The sequence below is a fragment of the Microchirus variegatus genome (genome assembly GCF_963457635.1).
Source record: "Microchirus variegatus genome assembly, chromosome: 6".
NCBI classification, from domain to species: Eukaryota; Metazoa; Chordata; class Actinopteri; order Pleuronectiformes; family Soleidae; genus Microchirus; species Microchirus variegatus.
Genome location: NC_139807.1, coordinates 25477562 through 25496695, shown reverse-complemented (window position 1 = coordinate 25496695; position 19134 = coordinate 25477562). Strand labels below are relative to the sequence as shown.

The 19134-nt window shown below is 39.1% G+C and overlaps 1 protein-coding gene across 1 annotated transcript in view; it reads right to left on the bottom strand.

Annotated features, from left to right (window-relative positions):
* Positions 1 to 19134, bottom strand: part of ntsr1 (neurotensin receptor 1 (high affinity)) — a gene marked incomplete at both ends in the record, with an annotated part of 79127 nt that overhangs the window by 16257 nt on the left and 43736 nt on the right. The gene's annotated exons all lie outside the window — the stretch shown is intronic.

The window sequence follows — 19134 nt, the reverse complement described above, 5'->3', positions numbered from 1 at the left end:
AAGTTTGGGCACCCCTGTAAATGTTCATTATTTTCCTTTATAAATCATTGGTTGTTTGGATAAGAAATATCAGTTAAATATATCATATAGGAGACAAACAGTGATATTTGAGAAGTGAAATAAAGTTTATATGATTTTACAGAAAGTGCAAGAATTATTTAAACAAAATTAGATTTTAAGTTTAGGCACCCTTGTCATTTTATTGATTTCAATACTTTCAGCACTATAATTGGAACTCAAAATTGGTTTGGTAACCTCAGTGACCCTTGACCTCCATACACAGGTGAATCCCATCGTGAGAAAGGGTATTTAAGGAGGCCAATTTTATCTTCTCTGAAGAGTGGCAACATGGGAGCCTCAAAACAACTCTCACATGACCTGAAAACAATGATTGTTCAATATCATGGTTTAGGGGAAGGATACAGAAAGCTATCTCAGAGATTTAAGCTCTCAGTTTCAACTGTGAGGAACATTGTGAGGAATTGGAAGACCACAGGTACAGTTCTAGTTAAGGCCCGAAGTGGCAGACCAAGGATGCACAAAAATGTTCTTTTGCAGTGCCTAAAATTATGCACATGCCTAATTTTGTTTAAATAATTCTTGCACACTTTCTGTAAATCATATAAACTTTATTTCACTTCTCAAATATCACTGTGTTTGTCTCCTATATGATATATTTAACTGAAATTTCGTATCCAAACAACCAATGATGTATAAAGGAAAATCATGAACATTTACAGGGTTGCCCAAACTTTTGCATACCACTGTATATATGTATGTATGTAAATAGATAGATAGATAGATAGATAGATAGATAGATAGATAGATAGATAGATAGATAGATAGATAGATAGATAGATAGATAGATAGTCATGCACTCAGTTTAAATCAAGTAAACAGTTTAAACACATTTTTTAAACACACTCAAATCGTGTGAATCAAGTGAAAGTTAGTGAAACGATTCATTCTCTTCGTCTCTTAGAATGGGGCATAATTAGGAACGCACAATATTGGACTTTTTGCAGATATCTGATAACGTCGATATATTGGATATCTGAGTGTTTGGGCCAATAACCGATACTGAAATAAACATCCCAACTGCAGAGGTAATTTACTCTCTTCTCTAGTGAAATTAACATCTGTTTTCATACATATGTCACAGCAGACATATCTTTATAGTTAAAAAACATTAAAAAAAGTTAAGGATGTAGCAGCTTTTTCAGCCTGCTATTTTGGTCATTAGTCTTATCGGCTGATCTTGGAGTTTTTCCTGATATCTCATAATACATTTCAATGTCAATATCTGCTGATGATATCATGCATCCATGGGCATAATTAATTAATTAAATAATTAATTAATTAATTAATTAATTTGATCTTTAAAAAGACACTGGATACAATTTAGGTCATTCTGGATGGGGGGTGGGGGAGGACTGTTTGTGGCTGTTTGTCTCAATAAGACGTCAGGCTTTGTATGAAAATAGACTGATCAGTTGCAAGAAAGAAGCACCAGTTGCAAGCTATTATGTCGTTCAGTCAGCTTGAGTTGGGGTTATTCTGGTACTGTAGCCTATTATACTAACTTGAAAAAATAAATTACCTACCATAACAAACTGAACCATTCTACTCAGTGGAAGCACGGCCCAACTAGGGTTTTGATTAAGTTGTTGATATAATGCGCAATGGGAGCTTTTGAATTTACTCTTACTGAGCGATCAAAGGGTCAGCTGGGGACAGAGGTGGTTATTGGATCGGTTGAAACAACAGGGAGAACATATTTTGGTCGGGACAGTGACAATCAATCACACTGCAACAAAACATTGTCAACAGGACAGTAGGAACACTTTTTTTCTCTCCATTTCTGTTGCTCGTCAAATTTAAAAGGGTCTCTTGATTGAGTATACATCAGACTCAATGCTCCTTTCAGTGTCCTTATTGGACAAACCATTGGGACTCTTTCTGGAAGCGAGTCATTGCTCATAAAACGTGTCTGTCCTGTGTTTATATTGCAAGGACAGGACAAAATGTGATGTAGCACCATGAAAAGATCTGTTACTCTACCAATAAATGACGGTAACTTTAGAAGAAGAGGGACAATATCAGAAGTCAGTTTGCACTGAGCCACATGGGATCATTTGAGAACATTTGACAAAAACAGACCTTAAATGTACTCTGAGTCATATGTAATAATATTCAGAAATAGAGGTTACACATATTATATAAGACCATTCAGATGAAACACTCCTTTGAGCAGGCACTATTCATTTGATTCTCAACTTCTGCTCCATGATTTCATTGTTCGTTCTGGAGTCAGACTTTATTAAAGTTGAGGTAAAAGAGCACATGATGTGCGAACAAATTTGGCCGAAACAATGGAAGATTAGATCTGCAATGACAGGGGAGTTAGTGAGGCAGACAGATGAACACAGGAAACACAAAACAGTCCCTAAGCAGGTGAACCTGTGACAAATATAGAAAAAAAGGAGAACTATGAAAGTTGACAAAATACAGTTAAAAAGAAGAAAAAGCTACAAAAGAGCGAGAGATGCTGCAACAGACATCATCTGTTGTCATCTACTAAATCCTACTGGTAAAACAACACCAAATGAGTGTACTATATTATTATAATTATTATTTCGGAAATGCAGTTGTATATCATTGTTCTAAGTGATTTACATACACAGTGAGTCTATTAACTCATGTTCAATTCAACACAAATGCAGATTGTATTGTATTGGTGTTAAACTGACATGTTTTCATTTGACATCATAAAATGTCAAAAAGACTTTCACACTGCAAACTTTGCTGTGTAGCATACGTGAGTGTGGAATAATAGTATTAATAATCAAAGAAATATCTTTTTATTTAAACTGAATAATAAAACCACAATGTCACAAAAGGGAAACAGAACAAGACATTTTCATAGGAGACAATCATCATCATGTCCTGGTGATGTCCACATTGATCGGGTTCTGTCATGCGAGTCAGTTCTCTATCTTGTTTGCGACATAGGCTACATAATCTGGGCCCCTTTGCTCCCCATGACTTCTTTCTTGGGCCTTCTCTGCAATTCCTCTGACATTGTCGTTTCTATTTTTTTCCCATCATGTTAGCCCTATCAACTATCGTAGCATTTTCATCTCCGCCGTTTCTAACCGCCTCCTGTCTGCTCTTGTGAGGGCCCGTTTCTGCGACCCGTAGATCATAGCTGCTCTCACTGTGTATATCCTTCGGTCACAGAGCATGTCTGTTAACGCCTTCCACTTCTGCCATCCTGATCTGATCCTGGCCCGCATTTGCCTTGTGCCCGAAAACTTTTTTTATTAGTGCTGTCATTCATTATCGCGAGATTAACGCTCTTTTTGGCAGAGCAAAGTTTGTAGTTTTTACAACACCACACCGGAAACAAAACAACAGGCAGGCTGCATTCACTTGTTAAGTGAAGTGTGTCTGAGTGCCTGTTGCAAGCCACCGGGGACAGTGGCGAGGGCCGGTTGCTTGACACCAGAACCGAAAGCCCACTTGGGGCTCGCCTCCACGCCTCACTGGGTGAGTGAAATTGAATCTCACTTTGACATTCAGTGCACTGGGCAAAAAACACATTGCGCTTTGTTTAAATTAAACAGTCGGATTCCCCTGGTCTGCCCCGATTCCAAGTCAGCTGCTAGGCACCAGCCGAGGTGACCCGCCGGGGGGGTAGACGACGTAGCTGGGGATATCCATGAGACGGTTAAAGCAAGAGCATTACAATGAGAATAGAATGTGCTATTAATAAAGTAAAAATAAACTACTACGAACTAGGCTACTGGAGGTTAACAGCAGTTAGCATTTGGAGAAGTAATCATGTCAATCAAGTAATCAAGTAATCATTTGCAGGCTCTAGCAGGCACCTCATAAATCCTCTGAGGCTAGAAGTTTGTGTAGGACTCTTTGCTGCACTGTGGAGCCAAGAACAGAACTTTAGGCGGACTTTGGGGACTTCCGGTTTTCGGATATCGTTGCCCTCACCAGCACTCTCGTGTGTTTTACGAACAAAGCGGAGCTCCGCAAGACAACAATTCCAGATATTTAGTGCATTGTGACGTCCCAATGAGTGTGGAAGTCAACATTGCATGTTTTATCTCCTGTACCTGGAGGACCACAAAAACATGAGTCATCTTTTTTCACACTTTGCAGACTGATAGGACCTCCAGAGTCTCAAATATAAAGATTTAAATGATTAAAAAGTTGATTTAGCATAATATAGGACCTTTCTGCTGTGGTCTGTAGACAATATACAATATTGTATTAGCCCTAGAACACTATCGCTCAAATTCAAAACACCATCACTAACGCCGGGTGATTTTTACCCAAGATAATACACCCAATAAAAAGTACTTGTCATCAAAATATATCAAAACATGACAATACATGGCAAATTTGAGTAGGGTTCTTCTATTTTAAACTGTGTCATGTCTAACAAAATGAAAGAAAAGCATCATGAGGGGACCATATAAAAATGCTCCAAAATTACTGGAAAATTAAGAATTTGGGAACCAAAAATTTCTTTAAAAAAATTATGATTGAAACTTGGTCCACCCATTCTTGGGATATTAAAGACTTCCCTGGTGAAGGCTCAGTGTCTTTGGCACACAAATATGTCATATTTTGAATGGGTAAACATGACCAGCTCTTGGAAATCACCACTTTGTGATAGTTATTCATAACCACTGCACTAAATAAAGACAAAATGCAATTCCATGACCACTCTTATATAATAAGTCTTATAATCTTATATGATAATGTAGTGCTTGTCTGAAAAAAAGAACATGCACAGTATGCTAGCTAGGTAATGTAGTTTCAAGCTAAAAAAAAAAAAGTTGACAATTGGTAAGGTAAATCAACCTTAGCTATGTGTTACTCACTTGCTGGGATGCCAGAGACACCAACTCTGCAACAGAAGCAAAGCTGAAGTTGAAGTAGGCAAAGTAAATGTGGCAGTCCCGAATGTTGCCAACCTTGAAAGGGGGCAAGATTGCCAGATTTTATACACTAACACTTTCCCTGGGTAGAATCCACCCAGAACCTACTTTACCTTCTATCAACTATTGTTGGGTGAAAATCACCAAAAACATTGTGCCTGTAGGAAAAAGTGTGTTTTGGATTAGGAAAACACCCAAAGATGCCAAAGGCAATGCTGAAGCTACCCAGAGACCCATGACACTCAGATAAACGCAGCATAAGGAAAATCACATACATGTATTTTCTCGGGTGAAAACCACCCGGCAATGGTGTTCTAGGGTTAAGGGAGAATTGAAAAAAAAATTACAATACAAATACAAATTTTGGCAACGACACAAACAAAATCCACACAATGATCCACACTGAGTTACTTTAGAAAAGTGAAGGACTATATTTGTTCCACATTTGTTGGCTGCTCCTCCACTCTGCATTTTAACAGTGTTGGTATACATGTTCAATGAATCACAACTGCAGCATAGACACAACGCTTACTCCCAAGATTGTTGATGATTTATTCAATGCGAAGACAAAAAAGCTACAAAGGCATTCACCTTGAAAAGCAACAACAAAGATGAAAATACAGGATCAAAGAAAGGAGAAAATCCTTTTTTTGTAACTTGTTTGTATTAGTGCTCTCATTCGGTTCTGTATATTGTTGTAATATTGAAAAATATATGCATAGAAGTAATGGAAAACTAAAAGAAAAGAAAAAGTAAAATCCAATCAGATATACAATGGTAAGTATACTGTACATAAACTCTGAGGTAACATTTGTTCCATCACTGACTTGTAACATTTGACATAATTGCATGTGTAGCTCCTGGAAAATAATTAGTTCCGTGTTCATTTTAGAAAAGAGGAAACAAACCAACACAGAAGAACTGACAGGTGAGTGGGGAACAAGACACAGATGTACTCATTTGTACACAGAGTGTTAGGGTTGATGATGTCTCCTCGCGGTGGCACTGCTCTAATGAATTAGAGAAACTGGCTGCTCCGTCCCCGTCCAATACATAGACTTTATGCACTTTATTTTCCATGTTGTGAATAAATAGAGAATTCAGTCAATTATATTGATTATCTCACAATCATTTGTGTTGTATAGTGAGGTACCCTGTGATTCCCACCCCTGATGAGAGGCTGAAAAACTCTTATCTCCGATCTCATTGCTAAGTCAACGTTAGCCTACTTTTACATTACCTTAGCTGAAGCAGCCAGATAGATCGTAGTTTGTCAGCCTCTCATCTGCTAACCGGTAGCCCCTAAACAAACCCAGTCAAGTAAACAAACTAACGCAAAGTGAAACTTACCGGTAGTATACAGCTACAGCCAGTGGTTAAGGAAGCCGTTTGTGGCAGCTCTTGTAGGTTGAAATCAAGACAGACACATTATTAATTAATTTGTCTCTTCAATTGGAACAGCAGCGTAACTTCCTTGTTGTACTGTTTGAATGGTGGGTGGCACCAAGTGCTAAGCTTCATTAAGGGTCAGGGGGGTGCTGTGTCAATCTCAGCTGACATTCAAAGTTAAAATAAATAAAACATTCATACTATATAGACTTTCGAACTGTCAGATCAAAACATTTACATTAGAAAAGAAAGTAACGCGTCAACAACAAATCTATCTACAGATCACACCAAATATATAATGACAGAGCCGTTTGAGCCAGCGGGTCATTTCAACAGGGCAGGCCAAGGTAACCTCTGACAAAGTCGCTGCCAAACTATAAATACATCACATCTTAATACACAAAGCACTTTTTTGAATTCCAAATGAATTTTTGCCTCAAATGATCTTAAAGCCGCATTCTGGGACACAGAAAAAAAGTTATTTCAGGTTTTTATTTGTTGCTGCTATCTTCTGGCGAAATGCATTCTGGGATACATGACTTTCTCCACCCATAGCATGCTACTTCAAAGCAATTCTCCTGTATCCTGTATCTTGTATCTTGTATCTGCACTCGATTGTTCTTCCTTCATCCTTGAACTACCCGGATGTCTGTCACAGTAACTTGAAACTGAATTTTGAGAACTGAATTTGAATTGTGAGAACTGAATGGGAAGCTATATGGAGTGTTGGATTTAAAAAATTCAATTTCAAATTATACTATTCAGATTCAGTTTTTCAATGCAATAGTTCAAACTAAACGACACAATTTCAAATTATGTGATTCACATTCATTTTTCTAATACAATCATTCAAGTTTAGCAATTCAAACTCAAATATAAATGATTCAAATTCAGTTCCTGGTGGCACATATTTCAGTCCATATCCACATGCCTGTTCATTTGAAAATAAACCTACAGATGATCATCCATGACTGGATGAAGTGTCTGCGCTATAAAATGGCAGTAAAACTTTCAAAGAGACATCAGCAGCCACTGGTGAGCTGTCCGAAAGAGACAGACTGCCAAATAATGAGCTGCTCTATAAATTCCCCAACAGACTGACTGACAAACATGAGCTATTCTGTAAATCCACCGAGAGACTGACAAAAAAATGAGCTGCTCTAAACATCGACCAACAGACTGACTGTGAAACAATGAGCTGTTCTGATCATCAACCAATAGGCTAACTGGCAAATGATGAGCTGTTCCATACATCCTCCAGGAGAGTGACTGCCAAATAATGGAATAAAGGAAACAAATACAGGAAGTCAACTCTTAATTACTTCTGCATTCAAAAATAAGGTCTATAAAAAAAAAAAAAACTTTAGCTGTAGTCTTTCACTTGGGTCATGGCCACTCAATCCTGGATTATTATGGCCGGAACTGTGACTGTGACTTCTAAGTCAGTGGTTCTCAAAGTGTGGCCCGGGGGCCAATGGCGGCCCGCAGAAACATTTCTGGCGGCCTGCAATGAATTACAGTTGATAGTTTTAATCCAGGAGCTACTAAGGTTGTTAAATGTTTATTGGACATTACTGGATACAGACCAATAAGTGTAAAATAAAATTCTGGGTATTTACCTGGTTTCTATATGGTCAATTTTAGTGTATTATTGGGTTATAAGCTGGTAATAAGCAGGTTGTAAGCAATTACTAGCTATTTACCCAGTAAATATATGGTAACAGAAATGTGTTACTTGGTATTCACCTGTAATTAGAAGGTAAGAACAATGGCCAAAATACTGGGTAATTACCCAGTAAATTATAAAGCGTTATTGTATTAATGCTTAAATTATATTATATTAACGCTTATATTACTTAACGCTAAACTGTAAAACTGAAATCTGGTCATTAAAATGATTAATATGGGATTTCTTTCTGTTTTTTTCCCTTTTTTTTCCTTTGGCGGCCCTCAGTCCAATGTTGGGTTCCTAAATCAAAACTTTGAGAACCCCTGTTCTAAGTGATTGTCCAGGTCAACTACAGTCACAGAAGGTTTCAACCCGACTAAGACTGTACAATCTGCTGCAAATTGGGAGCAATATTTATTTTATTACCTCCCTTAATCCACCGTGACCCTGAAACGTGTATGTACATGTAAGTGGATTTCTGCATTCATGACAGCATTTCTCATTAAATCAGAAACTACCTTACACAAAAATCTATACGCCAGGAAACAACACACAACATGCATAAGTGGAGCATGTGACCTTTGTCTCAAGAGCTATAAATAACAACCTCTTTGTCTCCATGTCAAACTGAGCTGTGTGAGCTGAGAGTGACACAAATGGATGGTTACTTGAAACAGCGGTACAATGTCTTTAACAAGATTTATTCAGGTGCCTTGTCTTGTTCCTCCCTCTTGTTCTTTTTCATTTGCGTCTCACAGGACTGTAGCTCACACTTGTCACCCAATACATTACATTGTATATTTTCTGTGGCTGAACCAGATTGGAATTGCCTTGGGAAGGACGGACACACAGCTCTAATAACACTGAGAGTAGTACCCCCTCGTTTGTTTTCACACCTGTGGTCTTTGGCAGTTCAATAACTTTTAATGTCTTGAACATTGGAATAACTGACTTTATAACACCCCATGTATAAGTTTTGAATATCAGGAATACAATTCAATTTACAGAAAGGATAGCAAAAACTTTTTTTCTATCATCCCAAAGGGAAATGAAAAGCAGCACTCAAGTCATTAAATATATAAGTATGAATCAAAGTACTTGTGTTGTCTGTATTGAATTTAGTCTTTTGTGGTGAGTCTTTGAAACTAATCAACTCTCACTGCCAACTTAATTATTATTATTATTATTCCAATCTGCTGAGTGAGAAAGAAAGAAAATTCTTCTGATGAGTTCCAGCAGGCTGAACACAGATGCAATACAGAACCCCCACACTTCTTAGTTACTAATCACATTTTAAAGACCAAACTCATTGTTCGAACCTCTTGAACCCTTCATGTCATATTTATTATTTTTCCTTAATCTGTCGGTTCATTCCCTCTTGGTGGTTCTTCAGCACAGAAATTGAAAGCCTCCCGTAATATATCAAACTCATTCCTCTTCTAAAAAGGTTTCTCATGCTTCATCTTATAGACCAGTTGCAAAAAAGAACAGCTTAAACTGCCTTAATAGTAAGATGAAAAGGTATCATCTCAAATTCTTCCAGTGCAGTAGTCTTAAATTTAAAAATCGCCCAAATAAATGATATGTTTCTCAGCCACAGCCTTGAAAGAACCTAAAAAGCAAATACCAAAAAGGTGTAAATTAAATTATGTAATTCCTAGAAATGAAAAATAAGTGTCACTGCTGAATTTAACTCTTGGTCAAGAGTGAGACCCCGGTACTGTAGCAACAAATACATCATAAAGCCATGTCTAAGTTTAATAAACACAGACATGCTGCATACCCAAAGAAAGGTCAGAAACGTCGCTAAAACCTAAACATTCTTAAGTTCACAAAATATTTCATTTGATTCTCATGGACACAGTGTTAAGTATAAGAACTTGTGATCTACCTGTCACCCATTTTCACACAGGATGATGTAATCATATACACAAACAAAAATAACCAAGACATATTTAATTATCAGTTTGCGTCTCTTTCAGGACAGACCTCTGATTTTAATCAATACTCCCTCTTCTTGTCTCTTGAAGCTCTGCAGTGGCTCACTAAGTGGCCGTGAGAACGCATCAGGTGTGTAATAAGTGGTTTGTAAGTACAACTCGGGTATTCTTCAGACATGTCTCCATGTTTCGAAGAAATACTCTCAGCCTACGATGTTATAGATTATTATCTGTACTGTGGTAGACATTCAGGCTGTGTCCTATGTCATTCATGATAACGCCACTATGAATATTTACATGATAATAAAAGTGGCATATTATAATATAAATGGCACGGCTGCATCTTGACGTGTTGATGCCTTAAAGCATGATAATAATACAAGGATGGCTGAAAGCCAGATCCGTTATTCAGGTAAATTCAAACAAAGGATTTCAAACACAGTAGTCACAAAGAATCTTTTGTTTCAGTTAGTGTCTGTCACGCTGAGAGTTACAATTTTATCTTGAAGGATAACAAAAGTATACAAACCCTACAAGAACAGAGCCTAAAGCAAGGCTATTCAACTTAAGGCCCGGGGACCAGATCAGGCCCTTCAAGCAATTTGGACCAGCCCGCGGCCCATTAACCCATAAATAATGAATGTATATATATTAAAAAGCCAATAAAACCGTAGCTTCGCCTATTTCTGGCACTTTGCGATACTTTACTAGTACTAGTAAATTGTACAGCTGTAATTGTAGGCAGACTATGTATGTACCAGAATATTTTTCACTATGAGCCAACTGTAGCGGTACCTGTGTCTTGTTGGTATTGTAACTTTTATTTTTTTGCACTAAGAGCCAAATGTAGCAGTTGTACCTGAATATTACTGGTTACTTATATTTCTGCAAAAATAGCCTATTGTGGCCATTGCAGCTTAATGTTGTTTATATTGTTACCTCTAATTTTGTAAGAGCCAATTGTGACTGTTATACCCAAATGTTGGTGGTACTGTAAATGTAACCTTTTTGCACTATATAAGCAAATTGTATTGTATCTGAATGTTGGTGGTTTGGTTACTTACCTTTTTAGCGCAAAACTAGCAGCCATTTCAATAAATAAGTGAGAAATAATGTATAACATTTTGTATCTATTTGTATCCGTTTACTGTACATGCAACACAAAATAGTAGTACAAGGGTTGACCGGCCCACTGGCTGGACAGCCTTCCGAATAGCTGGCCCGGAAATTTTAGTTGAATAGCCCTGGCCTAGAGGAATGGCTATGAGATGCATACAAGGAACTTACACCTTGTATTACACCAACCTGTGCTGGTGCAAACCAATTAAACAGATTTTTAAGCATTTCCAAATTGTATCTAGCTTGATTTTTTGGCAGTCCTGACAGCTAAAAAACACATCCGAGATCAGATTTTTACAAAGCTGATTCAAAAAACATATGGAGTTGGTTTTGAATGGAGTTCTGATTTCATTTTTACCGATAATTTTCAATCTGAACATTTCGGTCACTAAGGTAGGATTTTAAAATGTCTTATGCGTCACTTGCAGCGCAACCCGAACAACAACAACAACAACAACGACGTAGATCCGAAAGTTAATTGGATGGATGCGGGTTTGCACTGTGGCTCTACATAACCATTTGGGACAGACACAGGAACAGATTTCTGTCGTCCATTTTGTTTGGACTACTTGGCGTAACCTGAAACTAGAAATCCATGTGGAAGACTAGACTAGACAATGGCAATATCGACACACACAGATCAGATCCGATCACATGCAATATATAATGTGAACAGTTGGTAAGGGCGTAAAGGATCAGATTCTGATTGGATATGCTTACGAATCTGATTTGGGCTGCAGTCTGAACATGGAATGCACTTTTTGGTACTCATAACTGGTGCTCCCTGTCGGTAAAAACATCATGAGGGATGTCATGTCAAAGTTTTTAGCTTGTATTGACCACCATTAGTGGACACACCGATGTGGACTGTTCAACTATATACACAAAATTAACAGTGCACACAGGTGGAGGTGGACGAGGATGGAGTCAGCATGATTGATAAATGGGTAAATAGGAGAGTGTGTGTGTGTGCATGTGCGTGGGTGTGGGTGTGTGTGTGTGTGTGTGTAATGACCAAGTGACTTATTGGGAGCAGCTGACAATGACAAATTGCAACAAGCAGACAGCTGAGAAGGAAGGTGACGTGATGCAATAGACAAAATGACAAATGAGGGCGTTTGCATCTGACTTATTGATGGATTACAGAGGTGAATTGCACACACACACACCAGAAACTTATTTACTCAACACACACACATCTATTAGAGACAATTATTCTGAAGCCAGAGGGATCACTCCTGATCCACAACATCAACACTTTTTTTTTTCAAATAGTATGATAGTACACTACCAGCCAAACGTTTGGACACACCTTTCCATTTACTTGAATAAGGCAGTGTGTCCAAACTTTTGACTGGTGGGTCCAAACTTTTGACTGGTGTGTGGTGGTGTCAGAATTATGAGTATTTCATACTGTCAAATAGCAAAATAACATGAGTGCATTGGAACATTTCAATATTGTATTTTGGAAATGAGTCTCCAATGAACAGAAGGTGTGTTTATGCATGGAACAAAGCATAAAGTGAGTCACTGCAACCTGCTTCTGCTGTAATGACAGTGCTGCTGGAAGACAAACAGGGCACTGGGTCTTTGTCAGTTTAATCAAGGTGGTGAGAAACACAGAAGGACTGAAAGTGGAACAAGACATGATGACAAAAAAGCCTATGAAATATAACAGACAAACAAGACACACTACACAAGCAAAATATCAAGTCAAAACTACAGAAACATGACCAAAGAGTCCAAAAGTAAATATGTATATGATGTGCATCCAGTTACATAAGAGTATATGGACTCTGGACTTTGCTCAGGATCACGTAAAAACCTTCAGGAGGAAAATAAAGGAGGGTCATTGTGTGCTTATATATTTTACAGGCCTATTTCATTACTTCTGTAGAAGAACCTGTGGCTTATAGTGAGGAAATGTAATGAATATAATTATAACAATGGAGTTTTCTGCTTCTTCACTACAGAATACTGCATTGTGCCAACGCAGTGTGTTGCATTCATGGTCTGTATTATTGTAGAAAGCAACTTTGCAACGATTTCACAATTGGAATAAAAAAAAAAAAATACAGAGAACAATGCACCCTTTTAACATTAGACTCAGATTGTTCCTTTACATTTCACACTGATGCATCAACTAATTTTTTAGCCTAATTAGTTAGATTTTATTAACGCCTTTCTGCTCAAACAACAATGTTTTGAATAGGGCTGCAAAATTCTAGGATACAATGACACTATTTTTTCTAAACATACACTATAGCATGTATATTATTTATATGATTTTATTAATAGGTGTTAGGGTTTTTGACATGGGGGCTCATCATCACATCATAAACATAACTGCATTGTAATTTGAAGAAAGACTTTGTTGCATAAGAGTTACTGTTTGGAAAAAATTGGAATTTAGTATTTGTCATATACATGAATCACTTTAAAATAAAGACCCATTTTAATTAGACAACAAGATCCAATCTCTGGTTGTATTTATCATTTCTAAGTGTGCATGTGGGATGTAGGTGGTTGTGGTGGTATAGTGGCTGATGCTGTAGACATAGTAGGAGCAGCAACACTTGCAGTATACACACTAGCACCTTCATTAACACAGGGTTCATGCTGGTCTATTCTAATTGCACTGTTGGATGAACAGTTCTCATGTGCCTGTGCAAAACACTCTGCTGCTACTGCTAAACACTGCTACTCTACGTGACGATGTGTCCTTGGGTAAGTCACTTAACACCACGTTGCACTTGACGGCTGTGCCGGCAGCATCTGTGAAAGGGTTAGTGACTTGGTGAATGGCAAAACTGTAGTATACAGAAGCTTTGAGTGGTTATCATGAAAAGCTGGAAAACACTATATAAATACAGACCATTTATTGTTGTTGTTGTTATTATTATTATTATTATGATTTATACCAACAACAATAATAATAATCAGAGTTGTGTGACATCTGTTTATGTTTATTTTTATTTATTTATTCATTTGTTTATTTCGGGCATGACAGTTAAATCAAGCACACCATCAGTTAAATTCATACACATGACTGAAAGGGAAAGCGGGAGAAGCAAAAGCTTATCTAGTCCCGCCCCCATTACCCCAGAATAAATGTTTTCTTTTTCTTTTTGTTTTTTTTAACGTTTGACAGTTTGACGTAACATGTTTCAGCAACTGTAGCATCAGGGCTGCAGTCCAGCTCAGGACCGTCAACAGTCTACGTGCATATCCGTACATTGTCATAAGAGACCACAGTCTCGACTTGTTGCCTAGGATGTCACAGCGTCACAAAGTGGTCCAATGGACAGAGTTCCTTTCAGTAGTGTGAATATTAACTTGGATGATGTGAGAGCCCGTTTCTGCCGTTTTATTCATCCCTCTCTTCAGCAGCTCTCGCCACGCTTAGTTTCGCCATTTCTTCTCGTTTAGCTGCGTCCACTCCCATTCTCACCACGTAGTGGCTTATTGCGGAGATGTCGGAGCACATCCCCACCACAGCACTCCGAGTTGTGGCGAGGTCCACCCTCGCACTGATCTGCTCAGAGGCGATCTTTCTCAGCTTCCGATGTTGCGTGAGCATTCCCCATGCCAAGGAGAGCATCCCAATTGTCATGAACGTGCATATGTACATCCTATATATACAGTGCAGCAAGGCACAAGGCTTGCCACTTTCCCCATCCATCCATGGTGAAGCTGGCCGGGAAGGTCCTGCTCGGGCATTGGGGTTCGTCAGAGCCTGCACTCCTTGATGAGAACACTCTGTCAATTGTGTTCAGTGACCAGTTCAGCAGTTCCATCTTGGGGTGATTGTTACATCGTAGTGTCTCAGTTTACAGGACTCAGCTATATACGTCTTACATGTTGACATAAGCACTTTTCAAAGTCAAGATTAACACAGATCATTTTTACATCCGTAAACAACATCATACACAACAGAAAACAAGGACACATACATGTCTGATTGATTACAGAAACATCCAAAAGGTTTTCTGCTTCTTCACTACAGAATACTGCATTGAGCGGCCCAGAGTATTTCATTCATGGTCTGTATTATTATGGAAAATTCTGTAAGCTTGAGCAATGTGCATTCACCAGGTTTTTCTTTGCATTTCAGGCAAGACCACTATAAGTTTGCTTCTGGGCCGCAATATTTAAATAGACAAGCATCCACCAGAGCTGAGAGCTTCCCTGCTGCGCGTAACTGCATTACAGAATAAATTAAACAGCCTCAGTAAAAAGAAACTTTTGAAACTTCTTCTACTTTCTCTTAACATTTGTGGCTGTTTATAGAATCCATAACTCAATGCAGGCAGCTTTAATTACAGCAGGATATCGGATGTTATAGTGCTGGAGAGTGATTATTAAAAGCTGTTGCTGGACTGTTAAACAAAGCAATAGGTCAAAAGAGACAGTATAATTATGATGCCCAAGAGGGTTTTGCACCTCCTGACACACAGAGACATATAAAGATGGGGTGAAATGAAATCACAGAGTGACTATAAGTGGTGGATGGAAAAGAGAAAAAGGCGAAATTAATCTGTGCTCCTGGTCCCGGTCAATATCTCCCTCCGCTTTTGTAATGAATGGACATCGAATGAGGAGGACACCACAGTAAAGATCACTCTATGTCGGTAGTTACAGTGCGAGCAGGGATCAGAAATCTTTACAAAATGCTTTTAACCTAAATTAAATTGCCTGACATTATCAAACCAATTGAATTGTCACAAAAGTAGCAACGGCTGGAAATGCAACTATTTCCAGCCAAATTGGGCCCACCTGGTCATCACTTAATCCAATTATACATTTAAATTGAATCTGTGATATGACAATGCAAGTCAGAATAATTAGTGACCCTATACAGTTGCCTGTTTTCTTAATTTTACAAATTAAGTTTTCTCCCAATTAAATATTACAACATTCTGACTGAAATGAGCTAATTTGCTTTGTTTGATTTAAATTATTTAAATTATTCTTTGATTGGATATGAGACGAGAGTGCCGATCTATGAATGGATGTATATTGTTTGTGTTGTTTGAGGACTTGTTTATGATTAAATTTAATCATTTATTCAGAAACAATTTATTCACCAGAGATAATTCTGACAGCAAGTTTTGATTTAGTTTTTGTGATTGGCTTATGACTAAAATACACTTCAGTTTTAGTCCAATTGTTAGTCATCTGAGATGTTTTACTTTTGACAAAATATAATCATATTCAAATGTTTCTCTATCATCTTTGTATTCATATATTATTATTATTATTATTATTATTATTCTTACATTTGTGTCAATTTGAAGACAATGAAACATTACACTTGCACTGATCTCCAGCACGTCAACTTGTATTGAAAATATAAAATCCAAAATTAGAGCTACAGTTTAAATTTAGCGACAGCACACAACTGAGCTGATAAAACAGCATTTGTGTGTGTCTTTACCGAACCTTTGCATGGATTTCTGGATGACCATTTTGACAGCACTTTCAACTTTGAAACACAGATTTTTCAGTTATGGTAATGCGTGATAAGGAACGTAAAGGCTAATATAATACAAACACTGTGCATCTAGCTACGCTAACTGAAAATAAAAACATTTGCGTTGTTCCTAATGAGGTTGCACGTTTGCGTGCGTTTGTATTATGTTAGCCCCACGCTAATGCTAATTGTAGCCTCGCTAGCTTACCTTTGGAAACAGGCGAACCGTGTGAAAATATCTCACCCACCGTGAGTGTAGAACTTTCTAGCAGTTGTTCAGCGTGTGCAGTGCGAAATCAAAGTGTGATTGTCATACAAGCAGTCATCATCAAAGCTTTAATGACCAAAGTGCTTCTTGTATATAGCAAATCCTTTATTTGTTTGTCATCATCTGTATCTGATCATCAGAACCCGTATGCTTTGTCGGTTTACAACCTATTAAGTAGTGTATTAAGTTGTGTTTAGAATAAAACCTCTTAAAGACACTTGAGTTGTCTGCCATACTTGTTCTGGTCGCCCTTTCCAGAGGGTAGTTTATTGAGCTGTAAGTTGTAGACCGATATCGGAATCGTTGTCAAAGAACACAGTGCCAAGTGGAGAACGCCCGTTGTTGAAGAACAGCGCCAGGACCCCCAAAGACGCCACAACAATGAGCGAGCCGAAGCCGAGAGCGAAAGGGCGAAAAAGGCCACTACAACGGAAGAGCCGAGGACAAGAGCTAACGGGGGCATTAAGGGGCGCAAGAAGTACCGTAACCGAGAGTAAAGTGGAGCCCTGTGGACTGCTGGTAAAGAGACCAACAGTCACTAGAGAGGCCACTAAAGTCAACACTGAGCTACTGAATGAGACTAGCAGCTAGTTGCTGGGACTGGACATCGTTGGCTAAGGGCGTGTGATTCTGCTGAGACGTGTCGCCGTGGGCCGAGAACTTGACATCGCGAGGTGAGAAAGTATCACCACCACAACACCACACCACACACGACGGCGCTGGCTGTGGACGTGTTCTCACTCAACACTACTAGCTTTGATCCTTTCAATCAAGTATTCCCTACCTGAAGTGAATTAGGAATTGAGAGGGAAGTAAAGTGGCCAACAAGCCAAAATTAGAAAACCTGGAGCAAGAATGGTCTAGCGTGCAGCCATCCAAGTTAATATTCACACTACTGAAAGGAACTCTGTTGATTGGACGTGCACGTAGACTGTTGACTGTCTTGAGATGAACTGCAGCCTTATGCTACTGCTGCTGTGACGTCAATACTGTTAAAAGTTAAGAAAAAAGAAGGAGAAAAGAAAAAAAAAGGAACAATTACTCTGCAGTAATGGAGGCGGGACTAGATAAGCTTTGCTTCTCCCGCTTTCCCTTTCGGTCATGTGTATGAATTTAAATGTTGATGTGTGCAGATGTTGATTAACCGTCATGCCCGAAATAAACAAATCATTCATTCATTCATCCTTAAGATGACATTAAGATGTACCATCTTAATGTCATGGCTAGCCTACCAAATGAGAATGAGCCCTCAAAAATGATGGCAAGAATGAGCACTGATTATAAGAATTTTCTTGAAACCAGTTACAATTATGTCGCAGCACTGGAGAAGATGGAAGATTCAATAGACGAAGACGAATATGAAAAGCGGCGGGGCGACACTCAGGCAAGGAGAGACGCCACCATACGTGAGTACCACACCACGTTGAAATGCTATGGTTCACACAAGCAAAACCGGACATAGACGATCTCATAACAGAGTTTAAGTCGACTCTCGATCAGGCTGAAGCACTCGGTAGGAATGATGTGGTATCGTTGCGGCAGCAGGAGATCGAAAGTGGAAAACTCGACCTAAAACTCGTCAAACTCAGAGGCGCCCTGATTACTTGGGCAAATTCTGGAACGCATGGAAAAAATAAATGGAAGTTCTTCCTGTCACTGAAGGAAGATAAGGAGAACCTGATGAATGGGTGGACATGCCGGCGGAAATACCAACGGGAGGTCCCCGTCAGTACCACCCCATCTCTCCACACTGAAAGCGCTGAAGATACCCCCCGCAGCCACCCCCCCAGCCTCAACAACAACACCAACAACAATCGACTACCTTTGTCGACTTCAGTACGGGACCAGATACTATATTCTTCTTGCCTCCACAACACCAATTACAACCGACTACTCCTGTCGACTCCAGCATGGAACGAGGAAGTGGTGCACCCCATGGTTTCAGGACGTCCTGGACTGGAGCCCCGGTGCGGCAGGACGGTCCCTTAGCCAGAGTCGTGAGTGACCACTCACGATTCTGCCTAGGGGACCGTGGAAGTGGAAGTAACCACGAGTACAGTCGACAGGCTCTGCTAGACATCTGCAATAGTAATACTCACAAAGCTTTGGACCTGCTGTCTGGAAGAAGGTACAGGAGCCTCCGTGCCCGCTCCACCAGACTCACAAAAACCTTCATCCACCAAGCTGTCAGGAAGCTAAATTCTCTCCCCTTCCTCCCCCCAGCCACATCCCTCAAGCTGTCAGGAAGGCTCAGGCTGTCAGGAAGCTGAACACCCCCTCCCCCCCACACACACACCCACACTATACACCGTTTA